Source organism: Pongo abelii, chromosome 7 (genome assembly GCF_028885655.2).
Source record: "Pongo abelii isolate AG06213 chromosome 7, NHGRI_mPonAbe1-v2.0_pri, whole genome shotgun sequence".
Taxonomy (NCBI): Eukaryota; Metazoa; Chordata; class Mammalia; order Primates; family Hominidae; genus Pongo; species Pongo abelii.
The window spans coordinates 4,197,566-4,219,484 of NC_071992.2; the positions used below are offsets into that span (position 1 = coordinate 4,197,566).

General features: G+C 38.4%; 1 protein-coding gene and 1 long non-coding RNA gene across 3 annotated transcripts in view; one reads left to right on the plus strand and one right to left on the minus strand.

Annotated features, from left to right (window-relative positions):
- The window catches only part of CSMD1 (CUB and Sushi multiple domains 1), a 2,063,616-nt gene that overhangs the window by 1,236,242 nt on the left and 805,455 nt on the right, over window positions 1–21,919 (minus strand). The window lies entirely within an intron of this gene.
- LOC129060869 (uncharacterized) overlaps window positions 6,423–21,919 on the plus strand; it is a 46,485-nt gene continuing 30,988 nt past the window's right edge. Inside the window, exons 1-3 of one of the 2 annotated variants that reach the window (XR_008527728.2) lie at window positions 6,423–6,755; window positions 9,361–9,514; window positions 17,545–18,296. This is a non-coding gene — a long non-coding RNA (uncharacterized LOC129060869). Of the gene's footprint in view, window positions 6,756–9,360; window positions 9,515–17,544; window positions 18,297–21,919 lie in introns of those variants that run through there. The other variant, XR_010141045.1, reaches the window with a different exon arrangement.

Sequence of the window (21,919 nt, forward strand, 5' to 3'; positions counted from 1 at the left end):
TATAGAAATATGATGGTTAAAAATCTACTTCCAGTTATAAATCAGCCTTTTGAATTGAATATTTATAGGAATCAGGTAGATATGTAAGCAGGAATGCTTATGTACTAACCTTTTTAAAATCCCTTACTTAGGCCAGTCACAGCGGCTCACGCCTGTAATCCCAGCACTTTGGAAGGCCGAGGCAAGTGGCTTGCTTGAGCCCAGCAGTTTGAGCCCAGGAGTCTGGGAAACACTACAGAACCCTGTCTCTACAAAGAATGCAAAAAAAAAAAAAAAATTATCCAGTCATGGTGGTGCACACTTGTGTTCCCAACTCCTCGGGAGGCTTAAGTGGGAAGATCGTTTGAGCCTAGGAGCTCAAGGCTGCAATGAGTCATGACTGTGCCAGTGCACTGCAACCTGAGCAACGAGCGAGACCCTGCCTCAAAAAAGAAAAAAAGCCTTTACATATATACACACACACATTATATATATATACGTGCATAATAATATATACATATAATCAAATACATATGCACGCATTTTTATGGGAATATACACACATACACGTATAGCGAGAGAGTAGAGAATGTATGTATGTGTACGTGTATATATGGAGAAATGAGAAATTAACATCAAATTAGACTTAAGATTTTTCTCAAAAACTTTATGAAAAATGTATACTCTATCCTGTTCTCAAAATCTTAGAAATGGTATTTCCCTTCATTTTTCTGCTATAACAAGGTGACCAAATCTCGTAGCAAATGTATACCATTTATTACAATTGTAAAATGACTTGTAACATCTTATTAACAGTTTTTGAAGGGGATATGATTCTGTTTCAGATGTGTAATTAATACAGCCGTAAAGGAAAATGGCAATATTGTATTGAATATTGAATCTTGACTGTGGTGATCATGCCAGGAATAAGATAAGCAGAGCCCAGTTCCTGTTTTACCACTAACTCAAAAACTCACCCAAGGGGAGCTGGAGAGTATGCCAGAAATGATACATATGACTATAAAGACAGACTGTGCAAGTTTGACTCAGTTCACCTCTGGGCTCTTCTCACTTCTGACACGGCCCCATTTTGTGAACTTGACTGTGTCTCTTTCTACATTCTGGAAGTAACAGTGTAATATGCTGCAGCTCTAGGTTCCCTAGCCTCATTCATGCTGTTGCCTGTGCCTCGCGCTCAGCAGGCTAGCCAGTGGATAAGGTTCTGCAGCTCTGCTTCCCAGTCTTTCTGACATTTCTGCTCAAAATTGTTGAATTACAAAGCACCAGCTGGTCCCTCGTCAGCAGCGGCCTCCACGCAATCATGGGAAATGCTGCATTCCGTCACAGGGTGCCCTGAGATGTCCTTGCTCTGTTTCCTCTGTTCACATTGCAAGGCAGCTGACATCCTTTATTTTGTCATAACGTGACTCTGCCTGGAATTTCTGCTTCCATCAATCTGGCAGTCCCACAGATATAAGAACTCATGGACTGGGCACGGTTTCAGTGTGGTGACCCTGTGCTCTAAAACCCTTTGTTGGGGGAAACACAGTTTTTATATATTTGTGTCTGAAACAAAAAATGATGGAATGTCAGATTCAAGTGATGACCATAGCTATGTGGCTTTCCTGACTCATAGTGGCACACTAACATCTCAGATTCCATCATCGAACCCAGTCAACGAGGCACTGTGGATCCTGCTTTCAAGTGTTTTGTGTGTTATTGACAGCAAATTACTGAGAAGGCAGAATCCAGTGATAGCTTTCCATCCTCAATTTGCACCATATTTTCAGCTTGCTGCCACTTTTTTTTTCCTACGGAGGTAATGAATAAATTGGAAGAAACATTGAAAATACAGCAAAGAGTCAGGAGTCTGGCTTTACAATTTGCTACAGCTGAGGGTGAGATATACAATTTTACACCCATGATAGGAGATCTATAACCTTAGATGCCACATCTATTCAGGAAGAATAATATCAAGGTTAGTGTAAGCATACAATGAAATAAAGTTTCTGGCAAACGGTAATGCTAAAAAATAAATAAATAAATAAGCTGTTTCCGTTCTCAGCTTCCTATTTAAGTTGAAAGGATGGAGTCCAGGAGTACTCAGTCAGGCAAACGTCCATGTTTTGTGACATATATTTCTAACCTATTGTATAAGTAAAGACAAACGCATTTAGCAGATGCCACTTTATTGCCTCAAAGAGCTGAAAATCAATGGGTATCTGTGGAAGGGGAATGGTTTACCAGAAGTTCAAAACTGTGTGCAGACAAGAGCCCCTGTGGAGAAAGAGCAGAAGCCAGGATGCTATGCTTCTAAAGCTGTGAGCTGGGCCAAGAGGTGAGGTCTTTGGCAACAGGAATACATAAGCCTACAAAAGGTCTAAGTAAAAAGTTTTAAAAAAAGGAATTGTATTCTTGTCCCTTACTTGATAACCTGAGAATTCTCATTAAAAACGTACAGGGAAAAAGAGATAATGTGTGTAGACCTACCTTATGTAACTAAGACTAATATCCCTGGAAGACATCAATATCACTTATCACAGAGAAAATAAGAGAAAGATTGAATGTTGGAAAGAGAGGCACCATTATAAATTAGTGAAAGCTTTCTGATTTGTTGATACCTGGTCAGCTTACATCATAGTCCGCAAATATTTGTTGAAGTGACACATTTTTCTAAATTCCAAGTGTATTGACAATACAAAATGTTATAATGAAAATTAAGTGGGCTACCCTAATGCTACTCTAGAAACACGACTGCAAGTTTCTGCAGTGATAAACCTCATCACAGAACCTAACACTGCTGCAGAATTTGTCCTGTTCCAGGCCTTCTTTGTAGGTCCTTTGAACTCATGCAATGCCTACTCATGCACTGGCCACATGAGGCGCATGCACTACTGTGCCCATGTTACAGATGAGATAAAAGAGGCACTGACTGCTTACATAATTTGCCCAGTGTTGCCCTTTTGCAATTTGTAACAGAGCCAGATGACTCAGTCACGCAAATGTTGAAAAGGGGCAGCAGAGAGGTGAATAAGTCCGGGTCTGAATTATGGGGTGGAGCAGCCAGATCAGCGTTTGGATCTCGCATTAGAGTCTCACCTGCATGACTCCCGCAGGGTAAACAGCCACGCTGCTTCAAATGCTCTGCTGTAGATCACATGGCTTTTACTTTATAAATCAGAACTTGACTCTAACTGGCAGGAACCTTGTTTGAGAAATGAAAATATGGTAAGTATGTGTTTTCTTCTAGTTAAAAAAGGGAAAGTATCGTTCTTAAATGCAAAACTTAAATGGTTAAAGAAGTTAAATCTTAGGCCATGTCTTAGAATGAATGTTCTTATCTTTAAATTGTGAGTCATTTTGTCAGATAGAGAAAAGGTTTGATTTTTTTATCACTCTTGGTTAGCTGATGACATAATACACAAAGTAACGTGACAGATTTTAAGCAAATTTCTAATCAACAGTATTCTACTTCGTCAAATCACAACAGAAACATTCCTCCATGACAGCTTTTGTCACTGATCCCCGGATCTTTCCAGTAATTTGTGTATTAAGAGCCACAAAGGGGAATACACAAAGCTGCAAAGTAAATTAAATCCTCTTAAACAAGGCAAAATGAAACAACAAAAAAGTGCCATCCTACAGCCCTCTTTGTTCCCAATAAGGGCAGGAATGAGTTTTGAGGAATGCATAGCCCAGGTGTTCTGCAGCTGCACATTTTAATCATCGAGTCACCAAACTCTGCTGATAAACATCAAAAAAGCCTAATGGAGTCAGAGACCCAGTGGCCTAGTTCCTCAGATGAGCTCCAGAGATTCCTGCAGAAATGGACTTGGAATAGGGCTGGCTGGAATTATCAGAGCACGATAATTACCCGATCCTGACATTAAGAGTCCCTCTGCCTCACACCACCCAGAGGCAATTCATTGTGTGAGGGGTATGGGAGGAAGGTTTCATATCTGGACTGAGATCACTGTGATATCCTTGGAATGGCAGCAAAATATTTGTTTTTACTAACTTTTTAATTATGGCTAAAGAGTTGATGGGCTTGAAAATGCTTTCTCCTTTTCAATGAAGGCTCTGAACGGCCGTGCAAAGTTTATGTTCTCTCTGGTTTTGATAAAATGTAAATGAATGCAGAAGCCAAAGGCAAGTGCATAAAATTTCTCAATGAGTCTGTGTACTGACTTGAGAAAGAAAGGATAAATATACTATTGGTGCTAACTCTTTTATTGAGCATTTTTATGTCAAATTCTTTATCTTCCTTATGTGTAATAAAGTAAGTTCCTCTTATTTGACTTACTAAATTCAAATTCTAAAAAATCACTTCTATCAACATACCCAAAAGCATTCACTTAGTGACAATATTAAAAACAATGGGAAATAGTAGTTTTTGCTATTTGGTGATACCAGGTACCCATCTGCTTGTGATTTAAGATAATTTTCCATACTGTCAGGGGCCCCAGAAGGGACTATGTGCAGTTTGCAGTGGGACCAGTGACTGCTTCAACCTTTGAACAGGAAATCCAGACAGTACGGACTTTTAGGAAGGGCCCAAGTTACAGATCCCAGCAGTGAGCAGCAAGTACTATGAACACAACCACAGGGAGGCTTTTAATTTATCTGAGCTTAAGTCTCCTCATACATAAAATGGAGCGGATTTTTCTTACCTCTCTGGACATTTGTGAGGGTTATGAAACTTTATCTATCCAACCAGCTTTGCAACTGCTTGGCAGATGATGGATACATCCCAGATGATATTAAGTAGGGGCGGTGGCCAGGCACTGAGGGGCATGTTATGCACAGAAGGAGCCTGTAGACCAGAACAGGGATGGACCCACCATAGCCAGGGTGACAAATCTCACTGCCTGTCTTGTGGAAACCCTAAGAGTGTATTTTATATTTTTAAGTGGTAGAAGAAACATCAGAAGATTTTGTGAATTTACATTTCAGTGTCCACAGAAGGAGTTTATAAGAACACAGCAGGGTCCATTTGTTTATGTCCTGTCTGTGACTAGTTTGGTGCTGCAATTGCAGAGCTGGGTCACTGCACCAGCAACTCAGGGTGGGCAGAGTCCAAGATATTTACCATCATTTCCTTTGAAGAAAATGTTTATTCAGTCCAGCTCAAAGGTTGAATTGAAAATTTTCTATTTTCGTCCTTTTTCTTTCTCTATTTTCCCCTGCCTCCTTCCCTCCCTCCTTCACTTCCTTCCTTCCTTCCTTCTGATTAACTGGAGGAAAAGTTTCAAATAACTGGTTAAAGTAGCTCTAGCTACCTCTAGTCAATGACTGTGTTCTCATTCCCCGAGTATTCCTAAGACCCTCTGCTGGTCATGTAACAAATGCAAATCTTTCATGCAGAGTTGATTTTCAGAACAGCTCAGACCTCTGTTATCTGGGCGTGGGGTGAGGGCATCCTTTCATGACCACCTCCCCTTGGGTGGGCCTGCACAGTTGTCCCTCTGGCCGTCCTTTTCCTAGGAGTCAGGGCCAGGGCTGACCCACCTAGTCCAGCATTCACAGCTGGGTGAACTTGCCCAGTGCCTTGGCCAAGCTTTAGTCAGTCTCCTATCCTCCCCACAGGACGACAGGATGCTGAACTTGCGCTTGTCCCTGAGGTTAAGCAAGCTGTAAGGTGCAGGGCATCTTTTAGGAACGTATGCTGAGATTGGCCAACTGTTGTAAGGATCCTTTCCTGCTCAGCTGCCCCCATACACTGAACCAATGCCTGCTCAAAGCTCCTCCTACCCCTACCCCTGCTTCCCCATTCCAATACAAGAAAAGCCTTTTTTTTTTTTCTGTTTGAGCTTGAGATTCCTGCAGCCCCTCAGGTCAGACCATTCTCCCTATAGCCTTCATCATTTTAAGAGAAGTCTCTCCTTCCCTAAGTTCAGACTTATATTTACTGTGGCACCATGGATGCTAGGAGGGAGGATCATGCCCCCCATGCCAACTCTGCAGACATGGGGAAGACTAAACAACAGAAGTACATGTCAAGCCCTTGGAGAAAGGATGCAGCCATTTCTATTGCAAAAATATATTGCAGAAAAACCCCACAGAAATAGTAATATGAATACAGCCACTAGTGCAGTCATCACTATGGCAAAAGGATGTTGGAAAAACTCCCAAAGAAATAGTAATATTAATACAGCCACTAGGTTGTGTGCTAGGTTCACTATGACAGAAGAGTCCTCTTTCCCTTCCTCCTTATTTTTCTGGCCCAGAAATGGTAATTTTCACAGTGGTGTTGCTGGTGGTAGTGGAAGAGCAATGCAGTAATAATAAGTATTACGGGCCAGCAGCTATTCCTAAACCACCCCATTCGGTCCTCATGACAACCCTATGAGAACCACCATCATCATCACTTGTTGTGTGTGAACGCTGAAGTGTTGGGAGTTTAGAACTTTCCCAAGTTTATCATAATGGGTGATCTAGAATCCAAGAATAGGAAGTCGGTTTTCAGAATCTGAAATCTCAAGTCCTCAGTATACCACTGTTTCCAGCTGAAAGGAGAGATTATCTTTCTATATATATATATATTTTTTTTTTTTTTTGAGATAGAGTTTCACTCTTGTTGCCCAGGCTGGAGTGCAGTGGCACAATCTCAGCTCGCCACAACCTTCACCTCCCAGGTTCAAGCGATTCTCCTGCCTCAGCCTCCATAGTAACTGGGATTACAGTCTTGCGTCACCATACCCAGCTAATTTTTCTATTTTTAGTAGAGACGAGGCTTCTCCATATTTGTCAGGCTGGTCTTGAACTCCCAACTTCAGGTAATCCACCTATCTCAGCCTCCCAAAGTGCTGGGATTACAGACATGAGCCACCGTACTCGGCCCATAATTCTTTATTGATACATAACAGTGAAACGTTTTACTCATTGGGATAGCATTTAGTGTAAGTTTAATGTATACCTCAAGTATTTTAAAAGCTAAATTAATGTCAATTATTAGTACTCAAATGGAGGAAATATTTTTTAATTGTGATTCAATAATCCAACTATGTGGTATCTACCCAAAGGAAAAGAAGTCATTATGTGAAAAAGATATTTGCACATGAATGTTTATGGCAGCACAATTCACTATTGTAAAAATGTATCCATCAATCAATGAGTGGATAAACAAACTGTGGTATATATATGATGGAACACCACTCAGCCATAAAAAGCAATGAATTAATGGTATTCACAGCAACCTGGATGGGACTGGAGACCATTATTATTATTACTATTATTTTGAGACAGAGTCTCACTCTGTTGCCCAGGCTGGAGTGCAGTGGTACCGTCTCGGCTCACTGCAAGCTCCACCTCCCAGGTTCACGCCATTCTCCTGCCTCAGCCTCCCGAGTAGCTGGGACTGCAGGTGCCCGCCACCATGCCCAGCTAATTTTTTGTATTTTTAGTAGAGATGGGGTTTCACTGTGTTAGCCAGGATGGGGAGACCATTATTCTAACTGAAGTAACTCTGGAATGGAAAACTAAAGACCACATGTTCTCACCCATAAGTGCGAGCTAAGCTATGAGGATGCAAAGGCATAAGAATGGTACAAAGAACTTTGGGGCCTTGAGGGGAAAGGGTGGGAAGGGGGTGATGGATAAAAGAAAACAAATTGGGTTCAATGTATAATGCTCTGGTGATGCGTGCACCAAAATTTCAGAAATCACCAAAGAACTTTCATGTAACCAAATACCACGTGTTCTCCAAAAATCTATGGAAATAATTTTTTTTAAAAAAGAAAAAGCACAGAGGACCGTTAAAAAATAATGTATTAATTCCAAGTATTAACTTTGAAAATTATGATTTACTGACTAAGACTTCAGGGGAAGTATTTATCTTTTATATAGCAAAAATCTGGCTAATTGTTTTTTCTAAAGTCTAACTTTATCATAAAGTAACAGAAAACATTCTGATTCTTGGAAAGTACTGAATTTAGGAAACTATCCAGCAACAAGCATAAAAATCAAATAATGATTGAAAACCATTTTTTGTAAAGTAATGAAGCCGACTTTGGAAATTTGGTGTTATGTTGACATATATACACGAAACTTTAAATTCAATGAAATAGTCCAGAATAAGGAATATATTTCAATAAAGTAAGTGTTGGTCATGTGTCTTCATGAGGGCCGAACATCAGTTGAACATAAGAAAATCATTTCGCTTAGGAAAGGAAAAGGAGCTTTTCAGGTGATTTAAATATCCACGTTTCTCATTTTGCATGAGGCTGAAGCCTCCATTTACACACTGTGGATTTCCCCACTTAGTTGCAGACACTCTGGAAGTCTTTGTACTTGTGTGTGCACAGACACATGTTCACACAACGACCCACACTCCATCTCTTCACTCTTGCCTTGTGGCAAGTTGCAATTATTTTCTATAAGGTGATACTACATTTAATCAGTCACACATTGATAAAAGCATCATTTTACCTGTGAAGGTAGTGTAGTCTAAATATCAGAAAAGAAGAATAGTAGGAACTTGAAGTTTCAAATACTGCCTTAAGTAGAAACTCTAAAAAGGACATACTGCAGTTGTTCTCTGCTGAACAAACTGTTTAACAGTACTTGAGGCCACTGCCTACCTCATCAGATATATTTACCAGTTGATATAAAAATTGTTAATTAGGCCGGGCGTGGTGGCTCACACCTGTAATCCCAGCACTTTTGGAGGCCCAGGCGGGCAGGTCACGAGGTCAGGAGATCGAGACCATCCTGGCTAACACGTTGAAACCCCATCTCTACCAAAAACACAAAAAATTAGCCAGGCATGGTGGTGGGCGCCTGTAGTCCCAGCTACTCAGGAGGCTGAGGCAGGAGAATGGCATGAACCCAGGAGGCGGAGCTTGCAGGGAGCCGAGACGGCACCACTGCACTCCAGCCTGGGCGACAGAGCGAGACTCCGTCTCAAAAAAAAAAAAAATTGTTAATTATTCTTTGGTAATCACTTTTGTCTTACTTCTTCTGGTTTGCATTAAATCACAGCACTTCTTGAAAACTGAGTAGTCCCAGATTTGTAGGAAATGTAAATAATGTAAGAGATACATTTCCAGGAAATGTAAATAAATAATGTAAAAAAGAAAAAAAAAGGGTCATGTCTTGAGACATGATAGACGTTCAGAAGGATGAAGTACTTGCAATGTGCTACTTCCTGTCTCATTTAATTCCATGAACAATCCTCTAAAGCAGGCACTGTTAGCATCTGCATTTAGATGTGAGCCTTAGAAGCATTACATAACTCACCAGCTACAGATAATTGATAAGAAACAGTAACTGACAGAATTAGGACTTAAATCCTGGTCTCTTTGACTGTAAAAATGCAGGCTTTCAGCCACAGAACTAAAGGAATCTTGGAGGTAACCTTGTCATTCCTCCTTAATTTTTTAGAAGAGAAAATTGAAAATGGAAAAAGTTGAATGGGTTACTCAAGGTCATGCTTCTGTTGAGATAAAAGAAAAAGGAAATAACCCAAACTGAACACGCGCAGTCCACTGTGTACCTCCTACTACTCGACATTGTTTTGGACAGAGTTCATCAAGTGGTACATTTTAATCTATACATGTTAAAAATCTAAATTTAAAATGTCAAAAGTTTAATGTGTTCTTCCAATGTCAACAATAGCCGTAAAAATTATTACAATTTAGCAGAAAAATCTGCCATGTATCATAAGAAAACCATTGCTGCCATCATTTTTTACTGATTCTGGAACCAGTTTCAAGCAATCAAATTAGATATTTTGAATTGTGCAAAAGAAACAAAATTTATTCATTTTTTAATAATCTCCTATGTGATATATCACTGCATTTTTTTCTTTGCCAAAGAATTTAATTCTTTTATTGGTTTTATAATGGTTCACTAAGTCAAGACTTCATCAGTTCATATCCCTTTCGTTTAAATATTCAGTAAGTATAGTACACAACATACCTTTAAAAGTAATTTCTTTATGGTGGCATTGTGCCTTTGACTAACCATTTTGTATTTGCATTTGACTTTGCTAAACTAAGCAATTTTCCTTAATGTCAACCCTGATGAACAAGTAAGCATTAAGGCAACATTTAAACACTAAAGCAATATATGGTTAAATGATTCTAAATAAACTAAACCAGTGCAACATCACAATTAGTTTCCCTGCCTGCTTTGAGTAAATTTTCTTTCCAAAATTCCATATATGTCCTTTAATTGTTACTTTACCAGTATTCATCTAAGAAACATTCTGCAATAAAATGTAGCAGATTTTCCAATAATAAAGTTTGCTAAATAAAACTCAGCAAAGTTTAATAGATTTATGTTACTACAAAAGAAAAGTGCTTGTTTTTAGGAAATTTTGATCTTCAAATGTCTTTTGGTTTTATCTTGACGGTAAATCTTTGAGGATATAGTGTAATTGATAAAATAATAAATAGAATAGAGGTGTATTCAAGACTTACACAAAATTTAAGTCAGTATGATGAAAAGTTTTGATCCGCAAAAATCTAACTTGCCAGAATATTGAACTTAGATATTTTTAATTTATTTTACCTAAGTTACTTTGATTTTTTAAATATAGATTTTATATTTTAGAGCAGTTTTTCTAGGTTCACAAAAAAGTTGAGCAGAAGGTACAGTGATATGTCATATAACACCTGCCCCCATATACAGAGCCTCCCCAACGATCAACATCCCATGCCAGAGTGGTGCATTCGTTACAATCGATGAACTTACGTCGTAAGTCATTATCATCCAAAGCCACAGTTTACAATAGGGTTCACTCTTGGTCTTGTAGTTGCTATGGGTGTGGATAAATATATAATGCCATGTGTTCACCATTGCAGTATCATACTGAGTAGTTTCCCTGCCCTAAAAATTTCCCTATTTATTTCCCCTTCCTCCAACCCTTGGCAACCACTGGTCTTTTTACTGTCTCTATAGTTCTGCCTTTTTCAAAATGTCCTAGAGTAGAAATCACAAAATGGGTAGCCTTTTCAGACTGGCTTCTTTCACTTAGTAACATGCACTTCAGTTCACTCTATGTCTTTGCATGGCTTTCGGCTAATTTTGTTTTAGCAGTGAATAATATTCCACTGTCTGATACACCACAAGTTTATCATTTTACCTACGGAAGTACACTTTGGTTGCTTCCAGATTTTGGCAACCAAGAATAAATCTTCTAAAAACATCCCTTGGCAGGTTTTTGAGTACACGTAAGTTTTTAGCTCCTTTAGATAAATAACAAGGAGTGTGCTTGTTGGCTGTATGTTGAGAGTATGTTTAGTTTTCTAAGAAACCACCCAACTGTCTTCCAAAGTGGCTGTTCCATTTTGCATTCCCATCAGCCATGAGTGAGAGAGTTATTTTACTCCACATCCAAGACAGCAATCTACATTGTTGGTGTTTTGGATTTTGGCCAATTTCTTTTTTTTTGTTTTTACGTTTGTATTTTAATGTGTGAGTTACTTTTATTAAGATTTTATCCTTCAAATCACAGTACAAACATTGTTTTGTGAAATATTTAATATTAGGTAAAGCTACAGCATAATTTGGTATGAATTAAATCTAGCTAGATAAAACTTCCTGTTTTAAAGTGAGCGTTTTTGCAATACTCTGTTGACTACATATGGTAAGTGGAGTAAAATTCAAGGAAATAATTTTAAAGCAAGAAGTAACATATAAATAATAAAATTTTTTATGGTGGATGTGATGATCTTGATTAATCAGTAGCACTAATACTTGTAAGTTTACAATTTTGGAAATGTAATGACTTATTCAACAGTGTCATTACATTTTAATTTTCTACACCTATACCCCTTCATCATTGATTTAAAAATTACTACTCTAAATACCATGCCGTGAAAAGAGAAACACTGGGTTTGAATCAAGATTTGGTTACTTGTTAGGTGACTTTCCATCTGTTATATAAGTTTTCTAGGCTTCTAAAATTAATTTTAGGGTGGTGATATGGAGTTGAGGAATAATCGTGAGAGGGGGAAATTAAAAAAGGAGAGTAAGGTGTTAGTAAATGTGTCATTCCCTTCTCTCCTTTATGAACATTACATTAAGAAAACTCCAATACTTATCATGTTTTTAAAGAATACTTTTAAATTTTATTATACCTGGTAGTTTTCTCTTAAAATGTAATCATTATATAACTTTAAGGAATTAATACGGATTTTTGGAAGAAAAAAGTTAAGAAATAACAAAAATATTTGATATATACAAAAGAAGTTAGAAACAAATGATGTTAAAAAAGATTAATTTTCATTAATGGATACAAATGATAGATATAGAATCTATCTACATTTAAGAATATATCTAAATAGTATTCATAAGACAACAGTCACACACCATAGTTGTTGGACAGAGAACACTTACACATTTAGGTAAGTGATGCTAATATCCTTGAGGGTTGCAGGTGACCTCTGAAACAGCCAGGCATGCTTCCCAGAAATGAACCCCTAAACTAATCAAATGCAATGCCAGCTAATCCTAATAATGTCCCTAGGCATAAATCTAGGTATAAGCTGTTGTATAAGCCACCAAGCCCCCCCAAAATCTTCTTGAATGTTTTCATAGTAGTAATTTATTTAGGTTCCTTATTGGTTTACATACCTCTGTAATTGTTTGAGTCTCTTACACAAGACACAATTGAATTTTGAGAATATAAGATTTTAAAATATGTTGGTGAGGTAGAGGAAAGATTCAAGTATTAAAAGTATTTAAAAAATATAGTTTGTGCCTGTAGTCCCAGCTACCCAGGAGACTGAGACAGGAGAATGGTGTGAACCCCAGAGGTGGAGCTTGCAGTGAGCCGAGATTGCGCCACTGCACTCCAAGCCTGAGCAACAGAGCGAGACTTCATCTCAAAGAAAAAAAAAAAAATATATATATATATAGTTTGATAGTAGTCCTGAAAAAGAGACTTTATTATCTGTTTGAATTGAGCAGTAGGAATTTTTATAATTATTGGAGAGTTTCCTATGTTCTTGGATGTTTTTGTCCATGACACCTGAGGTTTCTTTATTGGTAGAGGCTGTGTAGACAGTGAAGTTTAGGTGTGTACAGATGTGTGTTTAGAGAAACTAAAAATTCATGTGCTGGTGCATACATGACAGGTATCAATATTTCAGCCTCCACTGCCTAATACGATACCTTCCCCTCGGCAGTGAATATCAGCAAACCAAAGAGCTGCACACCCTCCAGGTGTCACTGCTCTTTTCAAAAGGACATGGCGGTCTGTTGCAGCGAAACTTACAGCTGTTGATCCACTTGGTTAAGTTCTGTGTGCCGGGTATCTCAGCTGTAGAAGCGCAAACATGTGGTGTCCCACAAATTCCTTAGGACTCTGAAACAAGTCTTACTAAAAGATGTGCCATTTGTAGAAAATATAAGTATCATATTTTGTTTGAGATGGTGTCATGTTATATCGCCCAGGCTGAGTGCAATGGCACAGTCATGGCTCACTGTAGACTCAACCGCCCAAGCTCAAGTCATCCTCCCACCTCAGGCTCCCAAGTAGCTGGGACCTGCAGTGCACCACCATGCTCAGCTAATTTTTATATTTATTTGTAGAGACATGGTCTCACTATGTTGCCCAGGCTTGTCTTGAACTCCTTGGCACAACGGATCATACAACCTTGGCCTCGCAAAGTGCTGGAATTACAGGTGTGACCCATCGCACCTGGCCCAAGTATCATTTTTATTAGAAGTTTAATCACTAAGCATTTCATCATTTCTTCCTGGTCATGCCATGAGGTGTTAGCTCTGGTCTCCAGTCACATTTTGTCACTCTTATTAGGTTGGTGCAAAACTAATTACATTTTTTGCCATTAAAAGTAAAAGCAAATTACTTTTGCACCAACCAAATACAGCCCTGTGCCTAGCAGAGTATCAGATATATATAGACTGGATAAACTATCATTACTCTTTACTGTTCAAGGTGTCACTGTAAGTAATAACAATTGAAACAAAGTTCGCAATTATGTGACTGTACATCTCTTTATATCCTTTTCTCTACCTTATTTGCATGCTCACACTTTAGTAACTGAATTCCCAATCTTTTATTAACTACATTCCTAATGATGAGGTCATAGAGCAGCACTGTCTAATGGAAACATAATGTGAGCCCCATAACATTATTTTAAATTTGTAGTAGTCTCCTTGAAAAGCAAATTCAAAATAGTCAGTTTTTATGACATATTTTATTTAACCCAATATATCCAGAATATATATCAATATGCAATTGATATAAAATACATAAACATAAAAGTTCTTAATGGAATATTTTGTATTATCTTTTTTGTAACAAGTCTATAAAAGACCATATGTATTATACACCTACAGCACATCTTATTTGAATGCTAAAGTTCCCACAATTAAAGGTAAAATGTATATATACCACACAATAATAGCCATAACACAGAATGAAATAACATTTGCGGCAACCTGGATGAAGTTGGAGGCCATTACCCTAAGTGAAGTAACTCAGGAATGGAAAACCAAATAGTGTATATTCTCATTTATAAGTGGGAGCTAAGCAATGAGGATACAAAGGCGTGAGAATGACACAATGGACTTTGGGGACACACGGTGAAATGTAGGATGGGAGCAGGGGATAAAAGACTCCATATTGGGTACAGTCTACACTGCTGGGGTGATGGGTGCACCAAAATCAAGAAAATCAGCTCTAAAGAACGTATCTATGTAAACCAAAACCACCTGTTCCCCAAAACTATTGAAGTACCGAAAAAGGAAAATGTAGCCCTACCAAAATGATTAGGGTGTGTTTAATGAGAAAATATTTTACACTACGTATCTTTTTAAAATTTAAATTTGTTTCTATGAAAAATAAATAATATTTAAAATATATCTCCTCAGTAGCAGCAGCCTCATTTCGAATGCTCAGCAGCCAGGTGGGGTCAGTGGCCACCATGTCAGACAGCACATGCTGAAGGCAGTGTGCTTTCTGCCTGCCCCTGTGCTAGGTGTTTGTGAAACCTTTTTGTGTTTCCCAGGGAACTGCTAGAAAACAGCAACAAAGGGGGAAGAGAAAAATAACTTAAAATATCTGTAAATAAATGTAAAACCCTCAACTTTCCATATAAACCCAAGATGTTACTTAGGTGACATTTTGGCGTCTACCTAATTCTAAAGAAGAAAACCAGATAACTTTTTTCCAGAGGGCCTGAGTTTTGACTTGGAAAATCTTGATTTTAGGAAAGGAGTTTCTTCGAATGTGAAAAAAACAGTTTTTCGTTGCAGTTTGGAAAATTCGTATCTATAATAGAAAGCAGTCTTACGTAACTTAGAGGTATCTAAATAAGACTTTGTGAAGGGAGCCTAGTAACTCTTTAAATAAACTATTGTTAAATGTCACAGGTTAAAGTGTTCATGTAAAAGAAATGGTAAGAGAAATGTTAACAACACACTGGAATAGAATAACGGCAGCTGAGAGGCTACATTAGAAAAGGTAAACCTGTAACATTCTCTAAAATGTATGTATATACCTCTGATTTATACAAAATCTTGCTTGTTGCAGACATTAACAACAAATATTCAACAATTTAAGGATATGCAAATGGCAGAAAATAGGATATATGGAGGACAGAGAAATCATCAATCTGTTTGGAAGATACAGATTGGCCACATAAAAAGATATTGGTTATATGACCAGTTTAAAATGATAAATAATCAGGCTGGGTGCAGTGGTTCACACCTGTAATTCCAGCACTTTGAGAGGCCAAGGCGAGAGGATTGCTTGAGTTCAGGAGTTTGAGACTAGCCTGGGCAACATAGCCAGACTCCATCTCTACCAAGAATTATATATAAAAAGGCCGGGAGTGGTGGCTCATGCCTGTAATCTCAGCACTTTGGGAGGCTGAAGCAGGCAGACTGCCTGACGTCAGGAGTTCAAGACCAGCCTGGCCAGCATGGTGAAACACCATCTCTACTAAAAATACAAAAACTTAGCCAGGCATGGTGGCAGGCTCCTGTAATCCCAGCTACTCAGGAAGCTGATGCAGTAGAATTGCTTGAAACCAGGAGGCGGAAGTTGCAGTGAGCCGAGATCATACCATTGCTCTCCGGCTTGGGCAACAGAGCAAGACTCTGTCTCAAAAAAAAAAATATATATATATATATATACACACACACACACACACACACATACACAGAAACATACACATACACACATACACATACACACACACACAAAAAAATTAGTTGACATGGTAGGATGCGCCTGTACTCCCAGCTACACAGGAGGCTGAGGCAGGAAGGGCTCTCTTGAGACAACAAGGTCAAGGCTACAGTGATCCTTGATTGTGCCACTGTACTCAGCCTTGGTGACAGAGTGAGACTCTTTCTCTCTCTCTCAAAAAAAGGATAAATAAACAAGATCTTGATTATTTATCCTAAGTCTTATCCTAATATACATTTTACATATATTTTTTATATTTTAGTAATATTGCAATATAATGTGTTTTTAAAAAAGGTATGTGGTAAAAGTAGAAAAACGGGCTTTAACATGTAACACTAGATTAAAACAAGTTACAGACACAGAACACAACAGTGAGCAGATGAGAAGCACAAGAACAGAGGGGCTTTGCAGGGACAAAACGCCACCATCATGTGTGCAAGATGAACATCTTATATCATCATGTTTTCTACTCTGGAGTACATCATTCTCGATTTTTTTAAAATGCTGTTATTAATTCTTTTTTAAAACACAAAAAAGAGCCCAACTCGTTGACCTCATTGGCTATTCGAGTTAGGCTTTATTTCTTTTCTTTACAACAAAACACTCCTCTTCCCTTTCATTTTCCCTTGAACTTACTTCATCTTGGCTCTCTGTTGTCTCCAGCCTCCACCACAGTTGCTTTAGACAAGGTGACTGATGATGTCAGGACTGCTTATCCAACCGCCAGTGCCAGGCCTTGCTCTGTTTAACCTTGGCCTTTGAGGTACCTGATCATCTCTGCTATCCTCAGGCCATTCTCCTCATTTTCCTCCTATCTCGTCAGCCGCTTACTCTCACTCTGTTCCAGTTGCTGGTTTCTTTTCTTTCTGACCTCTGGATGTTTTTCCCTACCTCTAACCCTCCTGGCTTAGTCCTTGAACCTCTCTTCTCGGCCCTCTAAACTCACTGGTGGTGATGCCCAGCCTCATGGTGTAAACACTGTGTCTACGGTTTTGGAATCTTAACATAGTGTACCTCACCAACACGTGTCTGAACAAACTCCAACAGTGTTCTCAATACTGCACATAGATGTCTGATGGGTGCCTCAATCTTCCTATGCTCAAAAGGCAACTCCCGATCCTTCCTCAAAGCTGGTCCCTCCGACATGTCTTCTTCCATCTAGATAAATGGCGACTGAGTTTTCCAGTTCCTCAGGCCAAAAAACATGAGCCATTATAAATACCCATCTTTTTCTCACATCCCACCTTTAATCTTTCAGCTGGTTTTCTTCAAAATATCCCAAATCTGACTCAATTCTGACCACCTCTGCTGCGGCCTTGTCTCCATTTTCTCTCCTCTAGATGAAATGGCAGCCTCCGAACTCATGTCACTTTTCTCATATTTTGCTCTTCTCAACACAGGCATTAGAAGAATCTTGTGAAATATAAGATAAAGCGCATCAGTGCCTTGCTGCTGCAGGGACGCCATGAGAACCAACGCCGGAGCACACTCCTGGAGGGCTCTCTGCCCTGTGCATGGCTTGCTCCCTACCCCATTCTCACTTGTGGAGGTTCAAACGCCCCCTTGAGGACTTTTCATGGGCCGCTTCCTTACTTTTAAACATGTCTTCCTTCCACCAGCAGCACTTTCTATCTGCCTTCCCTGAATTATTTCCATACCATGCGTCATCATTTAGGGTATTATGTAATTTACTTGTGTTTTCTATGAATATCTCTTTCCACTATTATTATAGAATGTAGCTCAGAAGAGATTTTTGCTTGTGTGTGTGTTTTCCTCCATACTGTATCCTTTGTGCGTAGAAGAGTGTTAGAACCTAAGAGACTGTAAAATCAATAAGAGATTAAATAATTATTTGAATATCCAAATCCTCTATATAAGGAATTGTGGGTGAATCAAAGATTAAAAATATGTATCCCTAACCTGTTTTCTCCCTTCAGGGGCTTCTCTTGTAAAAGTTACTCAAACCTCCTTGTTGATAAGAGTGAAGGACCTTTCACAGTCCACGCGTTTCTCTCTGCAGAACTAGCTGTTATCTCCTCTTCTCTCTCCCCAGCAATCTTTCTCTTTTTGAATTACTCCCTTGCCTTGGCTAGAGTCTATGAATTTATGCAATTTGCATCTCAATGATATAAAAAGTAACAAATTCTGTCTCAATTCATGCAGTTCAGTATATTCGGATAATTTATGATAAATTGAATTCAAGTGCAACCTGTGAAAAGCATATTCATGTATACCTTGAATTTAAAATGTTAAAATACTTCCCTTTTTTTTCCTAATCTATAGGTGCCTCTACTTCTTTCCGACTGGAATGATATAGTTGAAATTAATGAAATGTTATTAAGTAGACGTAAAGTCTATAATCGGAGTAATGGAATATAGAACATGGGCAACGGACGAAAATCTTAGCAGTACATTTTCAAATTCTGTTTCTACAAACATGAATTCTTGGTGGAAAACATTTGTTTTATTACATTCACTTAAAAGAAGTAGAATAAGTTGGAGGAGCTAGAGCTCTGACAAAAGTAAACTGATATAACTAGCATATGGATTTTTTTTTCTAAATTAATACTGTTTAGAAAGAGGTAGCCAAGGGACATAGAATTTCAAATGGTTCTGTTTGGGGATTACCTATGTATTCATCATTATCTTTTCTCATTTATAACATAAGCATGAATTGCTATAACATTTTTACTCCTTTCTGCACTGCAAAGTGCATTCAAATCACTTTTCCCATTCACTTATTCCAATGCCTGTACAAGATGTGTTAGGCAAATGTCATTATCCCAGGGCTGCAGATGAGGAACTGAGATTGTAAGTTCACACCTTTAGCGTGGGATAATGGCCTTCCATATGCAGAATGCACCGATCTCTCCATCCTCATCTGTCACTGCTCCCCTCCACGGTGCCTACCAGAGTCCAGCTGTACTACCTGCCGTTCAGCACACAAAGCTGAGGTTTCCACACTCCTGCTTAGTGCCTATGCTGTTAGCTTCCTCTGGATCAAACATCCATCACCATCACAGACCTGTGTCAAACCTACCCTCTAAGGTCCAGCTCAACTGTTCACTTGTCCATGCAGTTTTCCTAACTCATTCATTCACCTGACATTTATTGTAAGCAATCCTATGCCAGGCTCTTTTCCAGCTGTAAGGATTACAGTTGTGAAAACAACTCCTTGCCTTCCTTGAATTTTCTCTCCAATTTCTTATGGTATTTATTATGAATATTTGACCCTACTAATTACTTTTCACTTTGTAATACAATCAATTTATGCATGACTTATCTGCACTCCTGAACTAAGAAATACATAAGAACAGATGCATGTGTGATCAATCTTTGTACTCTACAGTTTCTTTAGCTGGCACTTAACAAATGTTCAATAACTACTGGATATGGAGTGATACATTGCCAAATACTACACAATTCCTTAGGGGAAGGTCCAGCTAGATTTCACTAAGCCAAATCCCAAACTTGCCTATTTTTTTTTTCCAATGCAGATAAACTGGTAGAATATTTAGAACTAAGTTAATTTGCTTATTCTGATGTTTATGTGCCAAGCTTCTGAAATTTTCATCTTTTTATTTTATTCTTTTTTATTTCTTGGCTCACAATCCAATTTACTTGAGTAACTTCATTCATTAGACAAATTATCTAAATCCCAGTTTAATAAAAAATGCCCATTATGTGTGATTCTCTCATTACTTACATCAAATACTTGAATGCAATTGTCTGCATGTTTTTACATAAATTACGTTTCTCGCAATACTCTAGATTTTGTGTTCTTTCTTGCATAATGTAATAATCAGCATCCTTCATTTGAATATCATGGTTTAATACCACCAAAGCAGCAGATAATATTTTCAAATAAAAGGAAACACAATGCACGTTGCTTAAAGTATGTCTTTCTCAGGAGAAGGCATATCAAGGAGAGTTTATCATGCAAATCATTTCAGTAGATGCATGTCTACCAAAAATTTGAAAAGATGGGCCTAAGAGAAGTGTTTGTGTCTTTTAATAAGAAAAATTCTACGCCATCTAAAATAAAACACTGGACCAAGCAAATAGGGTCAAGTCTGCATTGTACAAATGAATGTCTGGAATGTTCTTTGTTTTCTCTTGCAATGCAGTAACCACTGGGCAGGTGTGGCTATTGAGATATGACTAGTGTGATTGAGAAAATAAAGTTTAAATTTGATTAACTATAAATTAAATCAAATTCAAATCTAAATAGCCAGTGTGTCTCATGGCTCCTGCATTACACAGCATAGTCTAGGTTTCCCAGGCATTGTGTTACAACAGATACTATCTTATTCACATGGTAAAAAAAAAAAAAAAAACCAAAAAGCTTAAGGATCAACAATATTCTCTAGCTATTTCTGCTTTGCTTGCCGTGGAAAGTGAGGCTCCACAAATCCAGAACTGTATATATGGTAAGGAGCATCTAACTGAGCTCATGGAACATTTTGGTTATTTCTTTACAGTTACTTTCACTCTGTACACTTTTATATATGCTGTTGTATAGCCATGATCATCATGGTATTTACGAACTCCTGTGGTCCTCTCTTGAATGTGGGCTGGCCCAGGTGTTTCACACATATTAATTAGAATATTGCAAAAGTGACGTGATATCACTTGACATTAGGTTTTAAAAAGACTGTGGCTCCTACCTCTTTCTTGGATCCCTTACCCACAGAGAAGCCTATCCCATGTCTTTAGGCAGCCCCTGGATATGTCCATATGGAAGGGACTGAGGGCTGTCCACAGCCATGCGCATAGGCACAAAAGAGAACCCTGCCCATTCCAGGAGTTGAGACTGAGTCCCAGCAACAAGTTAACTGCAACTTACAGAAAAACCTTGAGGGCTGAGGCAGGCAGCCAAACCATGCTCAGATTCCTGACCCATAGAAACCGTGAAATAATAAATATTTGGTATTTCAGCCCCTAATATTGCAAGTAATTTGCTGCACAGCAATAAATAACTTCCATCTTAATTTCAGGGCAAGGTTGTGTGAACCACATGGAGGAAGTAACTATACAGCACAACAAGTATAGGGCTGCTAGATTGATTATAATAGCAAATAAAAATACAGGACACTCAATTAAAAGTGAATTTCAGATAAACGACCAATAGCTCTTTAATGTAAGCTTGCCTCACGCAACATTTGGAACGTAATAAAATTTTAAAAATGTTCTTTGTCTGAGTTCCAAATTGAAGTGGGAAATTTGTGTTGTATATGGCAAACCTAACCAGATATTCAGTATGTGGTGATGCTTAACAGAAGATGAGGCAGAGGCATAAAGAGAAGTTTGCATTTAACGTGGTGAGTACCGAGGTAAAGGTGACCCGGGGACGTTACTGAAGCACAGAAGAAGAGATACTAAGTTGGATCTAGAGACACAGGTAAGTGCTCTTGGTAGATGGGGATAAACACTATCCTCCTGTGGTTTACAAGAAAGGAGAAAGATAAAATTATCAAATGATGTAACCGTATGATTCGCTGGGTTTAAAAGTCATTAGATACATAGCTTTGTGGAAGTTCGGAAACACTGAATGCCACACTTCTTAGACCCAAAACGGTGATAACTGTAGTAGGAAAATTTCTGAATTACTCAAATAATTCAGGAATTAATGAGAAAATTTTTTGTCATTAAGAAAAAACTTTTAAATATTAAAAGTAATTCATTTTATGACTCAAAAGTTAGTGGTAAGGTGGGCTTCAGGCACAATCTGATCAGGTTTCTCAGTTCTTTCCTGCTTCTTGGGAAGTCTCTTCT